This window comes from Anopheles arabiensis, chromosome 3, assembly GCF_016920715.1.
Source record: "Anopheles arabiensis isolate DONGOLA chromosome 3, AaraD3, whole genome shotgun sequence".
Classification (NCBI taxonomy): Eukaryota; Metazoa; Arthropoda; class Insecta; order Diptera; family Culicidae; genus Anopheles; species Anopheles arabiensis.
Window position 1 is genome coordinate 58,986,406 of NC_053518.1, and position 17,531 is coordinate 59,003,936.

The window sequence follows — 17,531 nt, forward strand, 5'->3', positions numbered from 1 at the left end:
ATACGTTGTTCAACTAGTTGATTGATTATGCTAATTGAGCTCTGGCGACATTTGTTTGCGCAATTTCCATTTAAATTTCCTATAAATTCTTCCATTTTTACTAAATTACTTCTTTTGTGTAAACCGTTTGTGTTATGCCAAGGTGGTAAGTTCATGATCATTTTGAATATTTTGTTTTGTCTAATTTGAAGTTTCTTTCTATGAGAGTACGCACAACTAATCCATGCCGGCGCTGCCCCAAGCGGAAATTTTCGGACGATAACTCCCCAAGCGGAAATTTTCGGACGATAACTCATACACATTGACAAGCAATATATGATTGTATGTGTGGTTCTTCCATTCGTAACATTTCGCTCTTCAAGCCAAGCGTTGAAGCAGGTTATGTGTATTTCTTTTTGTGTATGACGTTTAGTTTGCATCAGTTGTGTTCTTTCGTATCGTATCATTCATATAAATACCAACAATTTAAAAACTATTTAACCTCAAAATGTGTAACGCTAGACGTGAAATGAAGATAGCAAATATGCCATTGCACGCTGTTGTGGTTATGTGCCGAAAAAAGTCTGAATCTCGTACACTGTTTCGTTTTTCAAATCGTGCACGAAATATCAATCGAAAAAACAGCCGAAAAGTGACATTTTAACTCGTTTGGGTATGTGCCGAAAAAAAGTCTGAATCTCGTACACTATTTCGTTTGTCAAATCGTGCACGAAATATCAATCGAAAACACAGCCGAAAAGTGACTTTTTCACTCGCTTGGGGCGTACGTCAGAATCGGGCGTATCCCAAATGACAATGGGACCCCCTCAAGGACCGTAAAGATATCAGGTCAAGTTATAAGCCCGTTTTGACAGCTAGGTGGAAGAAGAATCGACGAAGAAAACTGACAGTTAGTTTTCTGCGTTTGGCGAACGATTCAAGTTCTCGAAGGAAAATTTCCATTTTAAATCACGGGCAGTGTTCTAATAAACTAAAATATTCACCCCAATTGATCTCCACCAAATATTGACCAAGCAAAACGTAAACAATCCATCAATACATATACAAGCGGAAAACCATCTGTCAAAATCGGAGCCCAGGGGGGGGATTGCCAAAACCGCTATAACTACACCTCATTATATATTCCACCTTGGACCCCCTAAAAATTGGTCAAAAAATGACAGATTTTTGACAGGATCGTATTTGGGATCAGATTGAATCAAAATCCGATCTTCTCAGAGGTGAGCGAATCAATAGTGAGAAAGCCATGGTGAGTAGCCATAGTGAATTATCGAAAAAAAAGCCAAATCTCACGCCTTTCAATGTGCGTTTTTGTTTCGTGTGGCCATGGCTGCATATACGTCATATCTGTTGTACCTGCGGTGTGTGTTGTGTGGTATTGTGTGTCGGTGTGAATTTTGTGCAGCGTGTGGAAGTTACTGGAGGAAAGTGGGTGGAAGGGACAATGTGTAAACTTTTATTGTGTTGAATTTAACCGCGGTGTGGCTGGTGTCGATCCATGTGCTGGTGTTCATCATCCCGGGTGTGCTGTACATAGGCTATTCCTCGCGCGCTAGGACGATGCAGTTACAAAGCAGCAAAATGCGGCGATCAATGAACGACGGTAGTGCGGTAAAATCATGCATAGCCTGTTACGCGGTAAGGTACTGTTGTATAATTTGTAGTGCTTTATATGTGTGTAAGGTTTTTTTATACTATTTGTAGGTGCTTTTTGAAGCGTTTGTTTTAGATTTCTGCTCTGATTTTATAGTTAGTTCCAAAGATCAACCTAAATCTGGATTATGTAGGTATTTATGGTGTTTTTTTGTTTATTATGTAATTTCGTTAAAATTATTTTTGCTTGGTATTTCAGATTAATGATGGTAAATTTGGGATCGTCAAATACGGCTAGTGTGGAGTAGCACATGTCCGTCGCGGAGTCGTAAGTTCAAGTATAGAGTGGATCGAGCCCCGTCCGGCTGCAATGACTGATTTATCCAGCTGCGTCGTATTGAATGAGTCTCAAACGTTGTAATAGGCTGGCATGATCGAGCAGGTCGTTACACCTAATCGATAAAGTTTTAAAAATAAAATGCGATAAAAACTAATACGGTTGAGATAAATTTGAAAAGAAACCCCGATTTGTGGGGATGATTTGTTTTATTTAAGTTGTATTATAGAGCGCAATATATGTATACGTTGAACTTAAGTTTAGTAAAGTAAATATAACTATTAGTCAAATATATTGGGAATACGCTTAATCTGTGTTCTTTGCGTGTATAATATTCACCGTAAAATTATGTTTGGTTAAACCCGACCCTTTGGCACGAATCGAACCAGACATCCAACTCGAAGAAACGTATAGAGTTATATGGAGGTGCTCTGATGATCATCTCGAACAAACAAGACTCGAACCTGTTGAATGAATGGAATATTTTTTTATGTTGGATGTCGTGTTAGATTAGTACCAGAGGGCCGGGTAGCTATCGGCTTCAGTTTTCCTGTTGAGTGCTATACTTGAACTTGCACTCCAGCTATACTATCCCTAAATATTAGTGTAATAAATAGCTTGATTTAGTTTAATATATATTAGGCCGCAAATACACGATATGCGTTTCCGCGGGCGCGTTCAAACGCGCATAACAGTTCCGCAGAGATATTCAGAATGAGCATCTTTGCGTTTCCGTTGTAGCACATTCGAATGACATTTAATTCCTATGGCTGGATTTTATACGCGTTTCCGCGGGCGCGGATGCAATCGGAAGTGAACTGCCTTCCTTTAGCGGTGCAATTTCAGAATGGCCAATATTTTATGCGCATTTTAAACGTTCATCTGTCGCTTGTGGCTACACCGAGGAGGAGAACCTTCTGCGTCTGCAAAAGGCTCTTCGTGGACCTGCTTTGGAGGCTGTTGAGGATCTGCTGCTACTTCCTAACAGCTTGAACGAGACGCAAGGTGTCCTGGAAGCGGAATTTGGAAGGCCAGAACTGGTCGTAGACACCTTGATCGAGAAAGTGAGGACGATGCCTGCTCCCAACATTGAAAAACTGGAAACGATGGCAGCGTTTGGATCAGCTGTACGGAAAATGTGCGCTGCGATTCGAATCTCCGGGCTACGCGACTACCAATGCAACGTCGCACTTCTGAAGGAACTATCGGCGAAGCTTCCCCCGACTACGCGCTTGGAATGGAGGCGGTACAAACTGCGCCTGCCTGAGGTAACGCTTATGGATTTCGGTAAGTGGATCGCGGAGATAGGAGCGGGCGCAAAGCTAGAGATGAGTCCCAACACTAACACCGATCAATATAATCGTGGGAATACCGATCGATCACAACCACCTAGAAGGGCCCGAGCGTATTTAAATGTTCATGAAACTACCTCTACTAACGAAGCACCCCGTCAACGCTCATGCCTAATGTGTCGCGGTACTTGTAGAGGTCTAGGCGAGTGTTTTAGATTCCTTGATTTGACTCCTACCGATAGGCGAGCATTTGTGAGGAGACAAGAGTTGTGCCGGAAGTGTTTGAAGTTCCATAACAATGGCTGTTATGTGAAGTCTGAGTGTGGGAGAGATGGGTGTGACGGAATGCATCATCCTTTGCTGCACGAAGAAGCTGAAACTACCCGGCAAGCGGTGGTATCTCAGGAGCATTGTTTTACCCACTGTGGCTCAAGTGACGGCATCCTCTTTCAATATGTACCAGTGGTCCTCTACGGCTCAAATAAAACCATTCGTACCGTTGCATTCATTGATAATGGGTCGTCCTCTACGTTTGTTGATCATTCCCTGGTAGAGGAGCTTAAAGTAGAGGGAACTCCCAGTCCCATTTGCCTAAAATGGATTATAATCAGGCACCACGAATACTCATCGGAACCGATAACAGTAACCTAGGAAAGCCGATAAAGACCAAGGAAGGGAAAAATGATGAACCGATCGCATTAAAAACTCGACTCGGTTGGACGATTTATGGTCGATGTCCGATTGCCTCTTCAACCGCTAATAGTGATACACACTGCTTCCACATATGCGAATGTGAAGAAACTGGCAAAGAAGCCCTAACTGATGCTGTGAAAAGGTACTTCGCCCTTGAGTCGTTAGGGATTTTCAATCAATCTCAAACGCTAATGTCCACAGATGATACCAGGGCCATTCAGATACTGACAAAGGAGACTCACCTGAAGTCCGGTAGGTTTGAAACCGGGTTGTTATGGAAATACGATGATGTTCGATTACCTTGTAATAAAGACATGGCATTGCGGCGCAACGAATGTTTAAGGAAGGAAATGCGAAGGGATCCTGCATTAGCCAAAGCTATCATAGAAAAAATGAGAGATTACGAGAGGAAGGGATACATTCGACGCGTAGAAAAGGAAGAGTTGGTTGAACGAAAATCACGCGATTGGTATTTGCCTATATTTCCGGTAATAAATCAAAACAAGCCGGGAAAGCTTCGAATGGTTTTTGACGCGGCCGCAAAAGTTCATGGGGTGAGCCTTAACACCTTTTTTCTTTCAGGACCGGATCAACTAGCAGAACTAATGAGCGTTCTTCATAAATTTCGAGAGTTTCGCGTAGCTGTGGCTAGTGACATCCGCGAAATGTTTTTTCAAATCAACATGAAGAAGGAAGATCAGCGCAGCCAGCTGATCTTTTGGGATGAAAAAGAGACACATAATGCTGAGCCGACAACGTACGCCGTGACTGTTATGACATTTGGTGCAACGTGCTCACCAGGTACAGCTCACTTTGTCAAGAATAATAACGCCGAAAGGTTTGCTGAACAGTTCCCGCGTGCCGTCCATTGTATAAAATACGAGCACTATGTGGACGATACGCTCGCCAGCGCAGAAACGAGCGAAGAAGCGGCGCAGCTTGCTGAGACAGTGCGGCACATCCATGCGGAAGGAGGATTTGAAATACGCAACTGGGTGTCAAATTCTAATGAAGTGTTGGAGCGGCTACGATGGGGAGTCAGCCAGGAGGATGGTCGAGGTGTGGTCATGGACTCGCCGGCGAAAAAAGTATTAGGTATGTGGTGGGAGACTACAACGGATTCCTTTATTTTTCGCCTGAATTTAAAACACGATAAATGTCTTCTATCTGGTACGCGAATGCCAACGAAGCGGGAAGTACTGCGCACATTGATGCTTGTATACGATCCATTGGGTCTTGTTGGAAATTTTCTAATGTTTATGAAGATTCTGCTTCAGGAAATCTGGCGTGCAGGCTACAGCTGGGACCAATAGATCGATCAGGACTGTGCGGAGAAATGGCTTAAATAGATTAGCGCTTTACCATCACTTCAGTCCGTCCGGATTCCACGTTGCTACCGTGTAAAAACATCCGTGATGCCAGTGAAAATGGGATGGCAGCAGTAGCATACTTTCGTTTCGAAGAGGACAACACAATTGAATGCTCGCTAATAGGGTCGAAAACGCGCGTGAGCCCGTTGAAGTTCTTGTCGATACCGCGACTAGAGCTACAAGCAACAGTGATCGGGGTTCGACTAGCGACGAGCATTGTAAAATATCATCGAATGAAGATCACGCGGAGGATTTTCTGGACAGATTCTAGAAACGTAATGAGCTGGCTGAAATCTGATCATCGCAGATATAGTCCGTTTGTCGCGTTCCGGGTCAGCGAGCTCCTAGAGTCGACAGAGGTAAAGGAGTGGAGGTGGCTTCCTACTAAGGCAAACGTCGCAGACGAAGGGACCAAGTGGCAGAGGATCCCTGATATGAATCCGTCGAGCAGATGGTTTCGAGGGCCCAGTTTTTTATGGAGTCCCGAGGATGAATGGCCCTTTGAGAACCATATCTCTAGCGATACACCGGAGGAACTACGCCGTAACGTACTCCATCATTCCGTGACTGATCCACTACACAGGAGGAACTCTTGGCATCTGAACGCATTATATTTGCTCAAGTTCAGCTGGAAGCGTTCCCAGAAGAAGTAAAGTTGCTGAAGCAGCAAACAAGGGAAGAAAGAGAAGTGAACAGAGCACTACAGAAAAGCAGCGCCCTTTACAAATTGTCGCCGGAGCTGGACGATTGTGGGTTAATAAGGATGCGAGGACGTCTGGATATCTGCTCAATAGCTAGTGAACCGTTGAGAAAGCTGGTGATCCTGCCACGCCGACATCACGTTACCGGGCTGATCCTTCTGGCATATCACGTGAAATATCGTCACTGCAACCATCGTACCGCTGTAAACGAGCTTCGAGGAGGTACTACATACCACGAGTCTTGGCCGAGTATAACCGAATACGGCATTCTTGTCAGTACTGTAAAAATGCGAATGCAGCACCGAAACCACCAATGATGGGTAGTATACCGAGATGCCGAACGGCGGTTGGACAACGTGCATTTACTTATACTGGGCTGGACTACTTCGGACCGATGTTAGTGGCCGTGGGACGTAGAACAGAAAAACGATGGGGAGTTATCTTTACGTGCCTCACAACCCGGGCAATCCACTTGGAACTGGCGCATTCTCTCAATACGACATCGTGCATCTTGGCCGTACGTCGCTTCGTGGCACGGCGCGGGCCTCCGAGAGAAATCATAAGCGACCGTGGGACAAACTTCATCGGAGCGTCAAGGGAACTGAAGGAGGCAGTATCAGAGGTAAACGAAGATGAATTAATTTGTGAGTTCTCTACTTCAACTTTTAGATGGACGTTTAACCCCCCTGCAGCACCCCACTTTGGTGGATGCTGGGAGCGCCTGGTACGATCTGTGAAGCAAATCTTGTGCAAGTTCAACCTGCCACGATTCCCATCGGATGAAGTGCTGCAGTCTACTTTAGCCGAAGTGGAGATGATTATAAACTCGCGGCCGCTAACATATGTACCACTAAACGATGAGATGGACATGCCTATAACGCCTAATCACCTTCTATTAGGCAGCTCCGACGGTACCAAGCGCTCTGTACCGTTTGATGATTCACCAGCGGCGGTATCAGCAACGTGGAGAACAACGCAGCGGAACGCTGACATCTTCTGGAAGAGGTGGGTCGCGAATTACCTGCCCACACTCACCCGCCGCTCGAAATGGTTCCAGTCGGTACGGCCCATCAAAGAAGGAGATGTCGTGATCATCGTGGACGCAAACCTGCCCCGCAATACCTGGCCAAAGGGGCGCGTGCTAGCAGTAGTGCGATCTGGAGATGGACAGGTCAGACGAGCCACGGTGCAAACAGTGAACGGAATTTTAGAGCGACCAGCTACAAAACTCGCAGTGCTGGACGTGAAACCCATGGAAGACGAAGAAAGTGGCAAGGTTTCCGATGTTACTAAGGATTGTGAGGGATAGGAGCCCTGGGGCACCAAACAGCGATACGGGTTTTAAAGTGATAACGAGCGGTTTTCACTGATGGGGAGAATATTACAAACGTGTAATGGCCCTTTAGCGCTGTCTGCTGCATGGGCCTATGTCGACTCCAATTGACGTTTACGAAGTTAACCACGAGGCGCGCGAAAGGGAACGATCGAAGACGACGGCGGCCATCGCGAATTGCATATTATAAATAGAGGCGAGAGATGCGCTCTCGTCCTTTTTTCCTGCTACCGCGAATAAAGACACGTTCTTTATAGTTCGTTAAATCAAAGTTTTATAAAACGTGTCTAGTTTATTCCATGCGATTAGGAAAGAAGTTGCATTTGCAACAGTGGTTGTTAGCATTTATTTATTCGTGTGTGACCTTGACGATGCGGGAGAAGCTGGTTCATTTTGGGATTTAAAGTGTTATCGGTGTATTGATGGTTTATTTTATTTCGTGCCGCTGCTGATGAGGCCATTTAATGCCCGTGCCAATCGAGGGTGAAGAAGCCAATTTCAAACAAGCGTACGAGAACGTCTAACACTGATCTATTTTTTTTTTTAATCTGAACATGTTTGATGCTTCAACGACCTTCTAAACATCGTGTAGCACGGTGTATAGTGGCAATAAAAAATATTTTGTTTTCAATGTGCCGGAATTTGTCTCGAGTTTTCTGGCCACGACACACACACACGGACACACACACAACGCGGGGAAAGTGATCGTCCACTCTATCATGCCACGATCCCCCTCCCCTCCCGGTGCTTTGGATGAGGATACGCTACAAGTTAAGCCAGCAATTCTACCGATAAGGTAGCGGAAATCGATCGTGCGTGTACGCGCGTTCGGGAGTGCGTTCTCGCGTACGCGCGTGCATGCGTGCGTGCGCGTGTGTGTGTGTGCGTGCGGGAACCCCAAAACTGTTTGATTCTGATGCGTGCATTGTCACCGGCTGCGTCTACACACTCCATGCATTCTCAGAAAACGCACTGTACGCCGCCCGGTCGATTACCGCTACCTAGGAGACAATACAACCATTTAATTGGCACCACCATCTTTGCGACCGGTTCTGCTGTTGGGGGTATTAAAAAGACAAACGATCGAAGCAAACGTGCATGTGATATGTTACACATTTCTTTCCAATTCCGCAAGCGGACGCAAGTGGAAACAACACTTGATTCATACAAAAGAGAATTCTGGTTTGGTTTATTACGGTGCGCGTATGATACTGTACCTGTCCGTCCAGAATCTGGTGGCTTGTTGGTTTTGAGTCGGTATCATGACGCCGTGCGACCGGCACTGCCTTGGAATGGGTTCGGATCGGTAGGTTCATGTTTTGGTCGAGTGCATTCCGTGCATTTGTCGCGTCACAGCGGTAGCCCGGCAGCAACAAAGTCAAGACAAACTCTTACCCGGGTGTGGACTGCTATGCTAAGTTCTTTTTATTATTATTGGCGTAAAGCCAACGCGATCATGCCGGCCTTTTCAGGACTTGAGTACCACGTAGCCGGAGCCGGTGACTAACCCCTTGCTACGGCGGATGGTTCATACGCGATTAGAACCCACGACGGGCATGCAGATGTGCGGAATGATGGAGGTGCGGTCCTATCCAGTGTGCAACTTGCATACTGTCACACTGTCTCCTGCCCGGTGCATACGCAGCAGGCAGGGGGAAGGATGCACCTCCATCATAAAAAAAACCGTCATGAACCAGCGACGGATATGGAGGTTCCCTCCTTCCCTCTTTCCCTCCTTCCCTCCTTCCCTCCTTCCCTCCTTCCCTCCTTCCCTCCTTCCCTCCTTCCCTCCTTCCCTCCTTCCCTCCTTCCCTCCTTCCCTCCTTCCCTCCTTCCCTCCTTCCCTCCTTCCCTCCTTCCCTCTTTCCCTCCTTCCCTCCTTCCCTCCTTCCCTCTTTCCCTCTTTCCCTCTTTCCCTCTTTCCCTCTTTCCCTCTTTCCCTCTTTCCCTCTTTCCCTCCTTCCCTCCTTCCCTCCTTCCCTCCTTCCCTCCTTCCCTCCTTCCCTCCTTCCCTCTTTCCCTCTTTCCCTCTTTCCCTCCTTCCCTCCTTCCCTCTTTCCCTCTTTCCCTCTTTCCCTCTTTCCCTCTTTCCCTCTTTCCCTCTTTCCCTCTTTCCCTCCTTCCCTCTTTCCCTCTTTCCCTCTTTCCCTCCTTCCCTCCTTCCCTCAGATTCCCTCAAGATTGAACAGTATACTTAAATTACCAGCGGGGAGGGAGGGGGATGGTCATGGGATCCCTACGATCATCTTTCCGGGGGCCCTTGTCGCTAATAATCTGTCAACTTGTAGACATACGGCATACTACAGACTAGATTTTTGGCGACCGCCTAGTCCGCCTACCGTTAGATCCGTCGCTGGTTCATGACATCCTTCCCCCTGCCTGCTGCGTATGCACCGGGCAGGAGACAGTGTGGCAGTATGCAAGTTGCACACTGGATAGGACCGCACCGCCATCATTCCGCACATCTGCATGCCCGTCGTGGGTTCTAATCGCGTATGAACCATCCGCCGTAGCAAGGGGTTAGTCACCGGCTCCGGCTACGTGGTACTCAAGTCCTGAAAAGGCCGGCATGATCGCGTTGGCTTTACGCCAATAATAATAAAAAGAACTTAGCATAGCAGTCCACACCCGGGTAAGAGTTTGTCTTGACTTTGTTGCTGCCGGGCTACCGCTGTGACGCGACAAATGCACGGAATGCACTCGACCAAAACTTGAACCTACCGATCCGAACCCATTCCAAGGCAGTGCCGGTCGCACGGCGTCATGATACCGACTCAAAACCAACAAGCCACCAGATTCTGGACGGACAGGTACAGTATCATACGCGCACCGTAATAAACCAAACCAGAATTCTCTTTTGTATGAATCAAGTGTTGTTTCCACTTGCGTCCGCTTGCGGAATTGGAAAGAAATGTGTAACATATCACATGCACGTTTGCTTCGATCGTTTGTCTTTTTAATACCCCCAACAGCAGAACCGGTCGCAAAGATGGTGGTGCCAATTAAATGGTTGTATTGTCTCCTAGGTAGCGGTAATCGACCGGGCGGCGTACAGTGCGTTTTCTGAGAATGCATGGAGTGTGTAGACGCAGCCGGTGACAATGCACGCATCAGAATCAAACAGTTTTGGGGTTCCCGCACGCACACACACACACGCGCACGCACGCATGCACGCGCGTACGCGAGAACGCACTCCCGAACGCGCGTACACGCACGATCGATTTCCGCTACCTTATCGGTAGAATTGCTGGCTTAACTTGTAGCGTATCCTCATCCAAAGCACCGGGAGGGGAGGGGGATCGTGGCATGATAGAGTGGACGATCACTTTCCCCGCGTTGTGTGTGTGTCCGTGTGTGTGTGTCGTGGCCAGAAAACTCGAGACAAATTCCGGCACATTGAAAACAAAATATTTTTTATTGCCACTATACACCGTGCTACATGATGTTTAGAAGGTCGTTGAAGCATCAAACATGTTCAGATTAAAAAAAAAATAGATCAGTGTTAGACGTTCTCGTACGCTTGAAAATGGCTTCTTCACCCTCGATTGGCACGGGCATTAAATGGCCTCATCAGCAGCGGCACGAAATAAAATAAACCATCAATACACCGATAACACTTTAAATCCCAAAATGAACCAGCTTCTCCCGCATCGTCAAGGTCACACACGAATAAATAAATGCTAACAACCACTGTTGCAAATGCAACTTCTTTCCTAATCGCATGGAATAAACTAGACACGTTTTATAAAACTTTGATTTAACGAACTATAAAGAACGTGTCTTTATTCGCGGTAGCAGGAAAAAAGGACGAGAGCGCATCTCTCGCCTCTATTTATAATATGCAATTCGCGATGGCCGCCGTCGTCTTCGATCGTTCCCTTTCGCGCGCCTCGTGGTTAACTTCGTAAACGTCAATTGGAGTCGACATAGGCCCATGCAGCAGACAGCGCTAAAGGGCCATTACACGTTTGTAATATTCTCCCCATCAGTGAAAACCGCTCGTTATCACTTTAAAACCCGTATCGCTGTTTGGTGCCCCAGGGCTCCTATCCCTCACAATCCTTAGTAACATCGGAAACCTTGCCACTTTCTTCGTCTTCCATGGGTTTCACGTCCAGCACTGCGAGTTTTGTAGCTGGTCGCTCTAAAATTCCGTTCACTGTTTGCACCGTGGCTCGTCTGACCTGTCCATCTCCAGATCGCACTACTGCTAGCACGCGCCCCTTTGGCCCCTTTGGACTGGGATCCCTACGATCATCTTTCCGGGGGCCCTTGTCGCTAATAATCTGTCAACTTGTAGACATACGGCATACTACAGACTAGATTTTTGGCGACCGCCTAGTCCGCCTACCGTTAGATCCGTCGCTGGTTCATGACGGTTTTTTTTATGGTGGAGGTGCATCCTTCCCCCTGCCTGCTGCGTATGCACCGGGCAGGAGACAGTGTGGCAGTATGCAAGTTGCACACTGGATAGGACCGCACCGCCATCATTCCGCACATCTGCATGCCCGTCGTGGGTTCTAATCGCGTATGAACCATCCGCCGTAGCAAGGGGTTAGTCACCGGCTCCGGCTACGTGGTACTCAAGTCCTGAAAAGGCCGGCATGATCGCGTTGGCTTTACGCCAATAATAATAAAAAGAACTTAGCATAGCAGTCCACACCCGGGTAAGAGTTTGTCTTGACTTTGTTGCTGCCGGGCTACCGCTGTGACGCGACAAATGCACGGAATGCACTCGACCAAAACATGAACCTACCGATCCGAACCCATTCCAAGGCAGTGCCGGTCGCACGGCGTCATGATACCGACTCAAAACCAACAAGCCACCAGATTCTGGACGGACAGGTACAGTATCATACGCGCACCGTAATAAACCAAACCAGAATTCTCTTTTGTATGAATCAAGTGTTGTTTCCACTTGCGTCCGCTAGCGGAATTGGAAAGAAATGTGTAACATATCACATGCACGTTTGCTTCGATCGTTTGTCTTTTTAATACCCCCAACAGCAGAACCGGTCGCAAAGATGGTGGTGCCAATTAAATGGTTGTATTGTCTCCTAGGTAGCGGTAATCGACCGGGCGGCGTACAGTGCGTTTTCTGAGAATGCATGGAGTGTGTAGACGCAGCCGGTGACAATGCACGCATCAGAATCAAACAGTTTTGGGGTTCCCGCACGCACACACACGCGCACGCACGCATGCACGCGCGTACGCGAGAACGCACTCCCGAACGCGCGTACACGCACGATCGATTTCCGCTACCTTATCGGTAGAATTGCTGGCTTAACTTGTAGCGTATCCTCATCCAAAGCACCCCCGCTGCGCAAATTCGAGCAGTTTTCTGCGTAGTTTTTTGCGTAGTTTTGCGTCAAAAAATACGCAAAAAAATACGCTAGACTTCAGCCAAAACTACGATAGCCAGCGCATTTATTGCAGTTTTTAGGTGCGGAACGAGCGCCATCTGCTGAAGGAATGGATGAACTATTTCAGACGGCGGAGCAAAAAAAACGGCCGTTTCAAAATTCAAAAAATATTGGCGCCCATTCCTTCCTCTTCTTCCTCTTACTCCCTTCCCCTCCCTGCCTTGCCTTACTTGCGCTTCAGCCCGTGCCTTTCGCCGCCAGCTGATTGGGTGTATGCGTTGGTATATATGTACATTGCGGTTGTGTATTGTATTTGGTGGGTATAGCATTTATTTATTCGTGTGTGACCTTGACGATGCGGGAAAAGCTGGTTCATTTTGGGATTTAAAGTGTTATCGGCGTATTGATGGTTTATTTTATTTCGTGCCGCTGCCGATGAGACCATTTAATGCCCGTGCCAATCGAGGGTGAAGAAGCCTATTTCAAACAAGCGTAGGAGAACGACTAACACTAATCTAATATTTTTTTTATTTGAGCATGTTTCATGCTTCAACGACCTTCTAAGCATCATGTAGCACGATCTATAGTAGCAATAAAATATTTTTTTATGTGCCAAAATCTGTCTCGAGTTTTCGGGTCGCGACACACACACAACGCGGGGAAAGTGACCGTCCACTCTATCATGCCGCGATCCCCCTCCCCTCCCGGTGCTTTGGATGAGGATACGCTACAAGTTAAGCCAGCAATTCTACCGATAAGGTAGCGGAAATCGATCGTGCGTGTACGCGCGTTCGGGGGTGCGTTCTCGCGTACGCGCGTGCATGCGTGCGTGCGCGTGTGTGTGTGCGTGCGGGAACCCCAAAACTGTTTGATTCTGATGCGTGCATTGTCACCGGCTGCGTCTACACACTCCATGCATTCTCAGAAAACGCACTGTACGCCGCCCGGTCGATTACCGCTACCTAGGAGACAATACAACCATTTAATTGGCACCACCATCTTTGCGACCGGTTCTGCTGTTGGGGGTATTAAAAAGACAAACGATCGAAGCAAACGTGCATGTGATATGTTACACATTTCTTTCCAATTCCGCTAGCGGACGCAAGTGGAAACAAAACTTGAATTGAATTCATACAAAAGAGAATTCTGGTTTGGTTTATTACGGTGCGCGTATGATACTGCACCTGTCCGTCCAGAATCTGGTGGCTTTGGAGTAATTATCATGACGCCGAGCGACCGGCACCGCCTTAGAATGGGTTCGGCTCGGTAGGTTAATGTTTTGGTCGATTGCATTCCATGCATTTGTCGCGTCACAACGGTAACACGGCAGCAACAAAGATAAGCCAATCTCTTCTCCGGGTGTGGGCTGTTATGCTATGTTATTCCTCTTCTTCTTCTTCTTATTATTGGTGTAATGGCCTACGCGATCATGCCGGCCTTTTCAGGACTTGAGTACCACGTAGCCGGATAGTCACCCCTTGCTACGGCGGACGGTTCATACGCGGTTAGAACCCACGACGGGCATGCTGTTAAGATGTGCGGAATGATGGCGGTGCCGCGGGCCCGCTCCTATCCAGCGGGCAACTTGCATAATGCCACACTGTATCCTGCCCGATGCATACACTGCACGCAGGGGGAAGGATGCAGCTCCACAATAAAAAACACCATCATGAACACCTTCCTTTCTTTGACCGATGGATCATAACATTCCGGAAGAATACACATTTGGCGACAGTGTTGCACACACACGCACACTCACACCCTTGCGCAGACGGCTCAGCCTATCTATGTAATCTACAACATACGAAAGGAAAAGCATAGTGTCACATAAAGTTATGCTTTATGCAATTAGGTTTAAGCTTTCCTATGCACGGCCATGGCCACCTGTGTTGCGTGCGCTACTTCGAAATAGGGTTCTGCGCGTTGCACAGCCAACCCTCGAGCGTTAGCTAGCGATTCGTTAGTTATTTTTACATTGCAGCGATTGAACTCATTGCGCTTTTTGGTTTGATTTGTGAAAAATCAAATGCAGCGCCGCAATGTTGTTAACGGTTTTTTTTAAGCGCCACAACAGCTCGCGAGCATTGACCACACGCGTGAAAGAGATAGCGCTATGGAGGGAAAAAAGCACGGACGGCGGCTGACAGCGATTGGCCGTCTGACGCACCAACACATCCAAACCTGTGACAGCGCGCTCAGGCGAGGGGTAGGAAGCGGAGCCAGGGACGGGTAGCTCGAAACGCTGCTTGACAAATTTGCCGTAGGAGGGAAAAAGAAGGCCTGAGAAAATGCGCGAAAGGGAATGATTTCTTCCGTCGCTTTGCACAGGGGGCAGCGGGCACGTATCTGACCACACGACCATTCATATAGATTTTTGCTCAGAAAGTTATAAGGCTATATAGGTCATGATAAGATGAAACTTGTCGAAACACATTGCAAGAAAAGGATAGCAATATAATGATGAGTTGTAATACGCCATCTATTGATCAAACCAATGAAGCTGTGGAGCTTTGATTTTTTTTCTATGGATATTCAATTTTCCAGTCGTTTAAGCTTAATCTGTGGCGCTTGGGCTGGTTCTGGTTGCTAGTGATTTCCATATAGAGTTTAATACATTAAGTGATTTGGGAAATGGTAATATGACTTTTTGGTCAGTATTACGAAAAAATCTGTGATTTTCGGTAGGATAAATGAAAAATCGGTAGTTTTAGGGGGCTCATCTGTGAATCGGCAGGCATATCAAAAATCGGTAGGAATACAGATAAATCGGTATTTCTGGTCACTCTGATAGTGAGATGCTGTCCGATTGTCATTTGGGATCCCAAATGACAATCGGACAGCATCTCACTATAGCGAGCCCGATGACAGCTTGACGTTTCCATACTGAGACGCTGTCTTCGGCTGCCTCCTCCATACTGAGCGAGCATTGTCTTTCTCATCGGCATGGTGAGTTACAGAAGTTTGTATGGTGAGCATTCTGGCTAGCGCCAAATTTTCTCATGAGACGATCTGGCGCGCCCCGTCGATTCGATGAGATGCCTTACCACATGATAGTGAGGTCGGATTTTGGATCGGCTGCCGATCTTGCTCATATGAGTTGAACGGTCTGCCGTATGGTGAGGGCTCCGTGTGTGGCTGTGTGATGTGTGTGTATATGTGATGATTCGCGAGACGGCATAAAGTGTTTTGTTTGGAAGAAGGTTTCATGCTGAAATTTAAAATTAGTGCGATTCCCTGTGCAATATACCGGTTTTGTGGCAATTACAGTGTTTATTTAGTTCATTTTACTGCAGTGCAAGTGTTTTGCAAGATATATCCGTGAATAGCCGAACGTATAAAGAAGGAAGAAAGCAGTAAGACAACAGGGTGACAGCAAAATGCAATAGCTGGATAAACCAGATAAGTATAAGAAATTATCATTTAAAACAGTGGAAGATGTTCGGAACAGGAATTGTTAAAAGATTAATTAGTTATGCTTTATCGTCCTAATGTTTCAGATTCTTCTACAGCGGATATTTGATGGCAAAAAGCGAGTGAAAAAAGAATGCAACTATGGACGGACGGCATAAACCAACTCGATTAAACTACTATACATCCCCGTGTTGTGCCAACAATTATAAGGGAAATTATACTGTGAAGGTAAAAAAACAGACTTCTTTTTATTGAACCTACTAAAAATAATATTAATAATGCATTTTGTTTCTTTATTTAGCGTATGCTGCACAAAATTGTCCCGGTCTGCCAACCATTTCCTCGCGCCCTTCTGATTCGATTGCTCATGATCAGACTGTACAATTTTAAAATGGTAAGATCATCCAAACTATACCTTTCCAGTACATGGTAAATTTTGACGTAATTAAATAATTAAAAAAATAATATGGTCATTTCAGCATACATAACGGAATGCAGCTTACTTTTTGACAACGTTTTTTTCCAAGTTTCATAAGACATTCAAGTGGTATCGCTATGAGCTGAAATTTTAATATAATAGACATATGAGGAAAGGGTCAAAACAGTAGCTAGATAGGATAACATACAATACGAAAATCTTGCCCAGCATCGTGCTATCTATCAACCAAACACATCATTAATAGACATGCTCATTATAGACTCGCAGGACGACTACATTTGTCTTGTCGATTACAAGCAGATAGGATAATATAGAAAATAGGATAGAATATTTAGTCAAATGAGATCAAAGCTATATGTTTAATTCAGAGAAGGTATTGTAACATAATGGTACACGACAGATTGAAAAAGGGTAAGGCGTCAAATACACGACGCGCGTTTCCGCGCCCGCGGAAACGCGTATAAAATCCAGCCATAGGAATTAAATGTCATTCGAATGTGCTACAACGGAAACGCAAAGATGCTCATTCTGAATATCTCTGTGGAACTGTTATGCGCGTTTGAACGCGCCCGCGGAAACGCATATCGTGTATTTGCGGCCTGATATATATTAAACTAAATCAAGCTATTTATTACACTAATATTTAGGGATAGTATAGCTGGAGTGCAAGTTCAAGTATAGCACTCAACAGGAAAACTGAAGCCGATAGCTACCCGGCCCTCTGGTACTAATCTAACACGACATCCAACATAAAAAAATATTCCATTCATTCAACAGGTTCGAGTCTTGTTTGTTCGAGATGATCATCAGAGCACCTCCATATAACTCTATACGTTTCTTCGAGTTGGATGTCTGGTTCGATTCGTGCCAAAGGGTCGGGTTTAACCAAACATAATTTTACGGTGAATATTATACACGCAAAGAACACAGATTAAGCGTATTCCCAATATATTTGACTAATAGTTATATTTACTTTACTAAACTTAAGTTCAACGTATA

The 17,531-nt window shown here is 46.2% G+C and overlaps 1 long non-coding RNA gene across 1 annotated transcript; it reads left to right on the plus strand.

The window, feature by feature from the left end:
• Nucleotides 1-15,531: 15,531 nt before the first annotated feature.
• LOC120902250 lies at nucleotides 15,532-17,051 on the plus strand. Its single transcript, XR_005739397.1, has 3 exons — nucleotides 15,532-16,321; nucleotides 16,395-16,487; nucleotides 16,573-17,051. It is a non-coding gene; the product is annotated as an uncharacterized LOC120902250 (long non-coding RNA).
• Nucleotides 17,052-17,531: the final 480 nt, after the last annotated feature.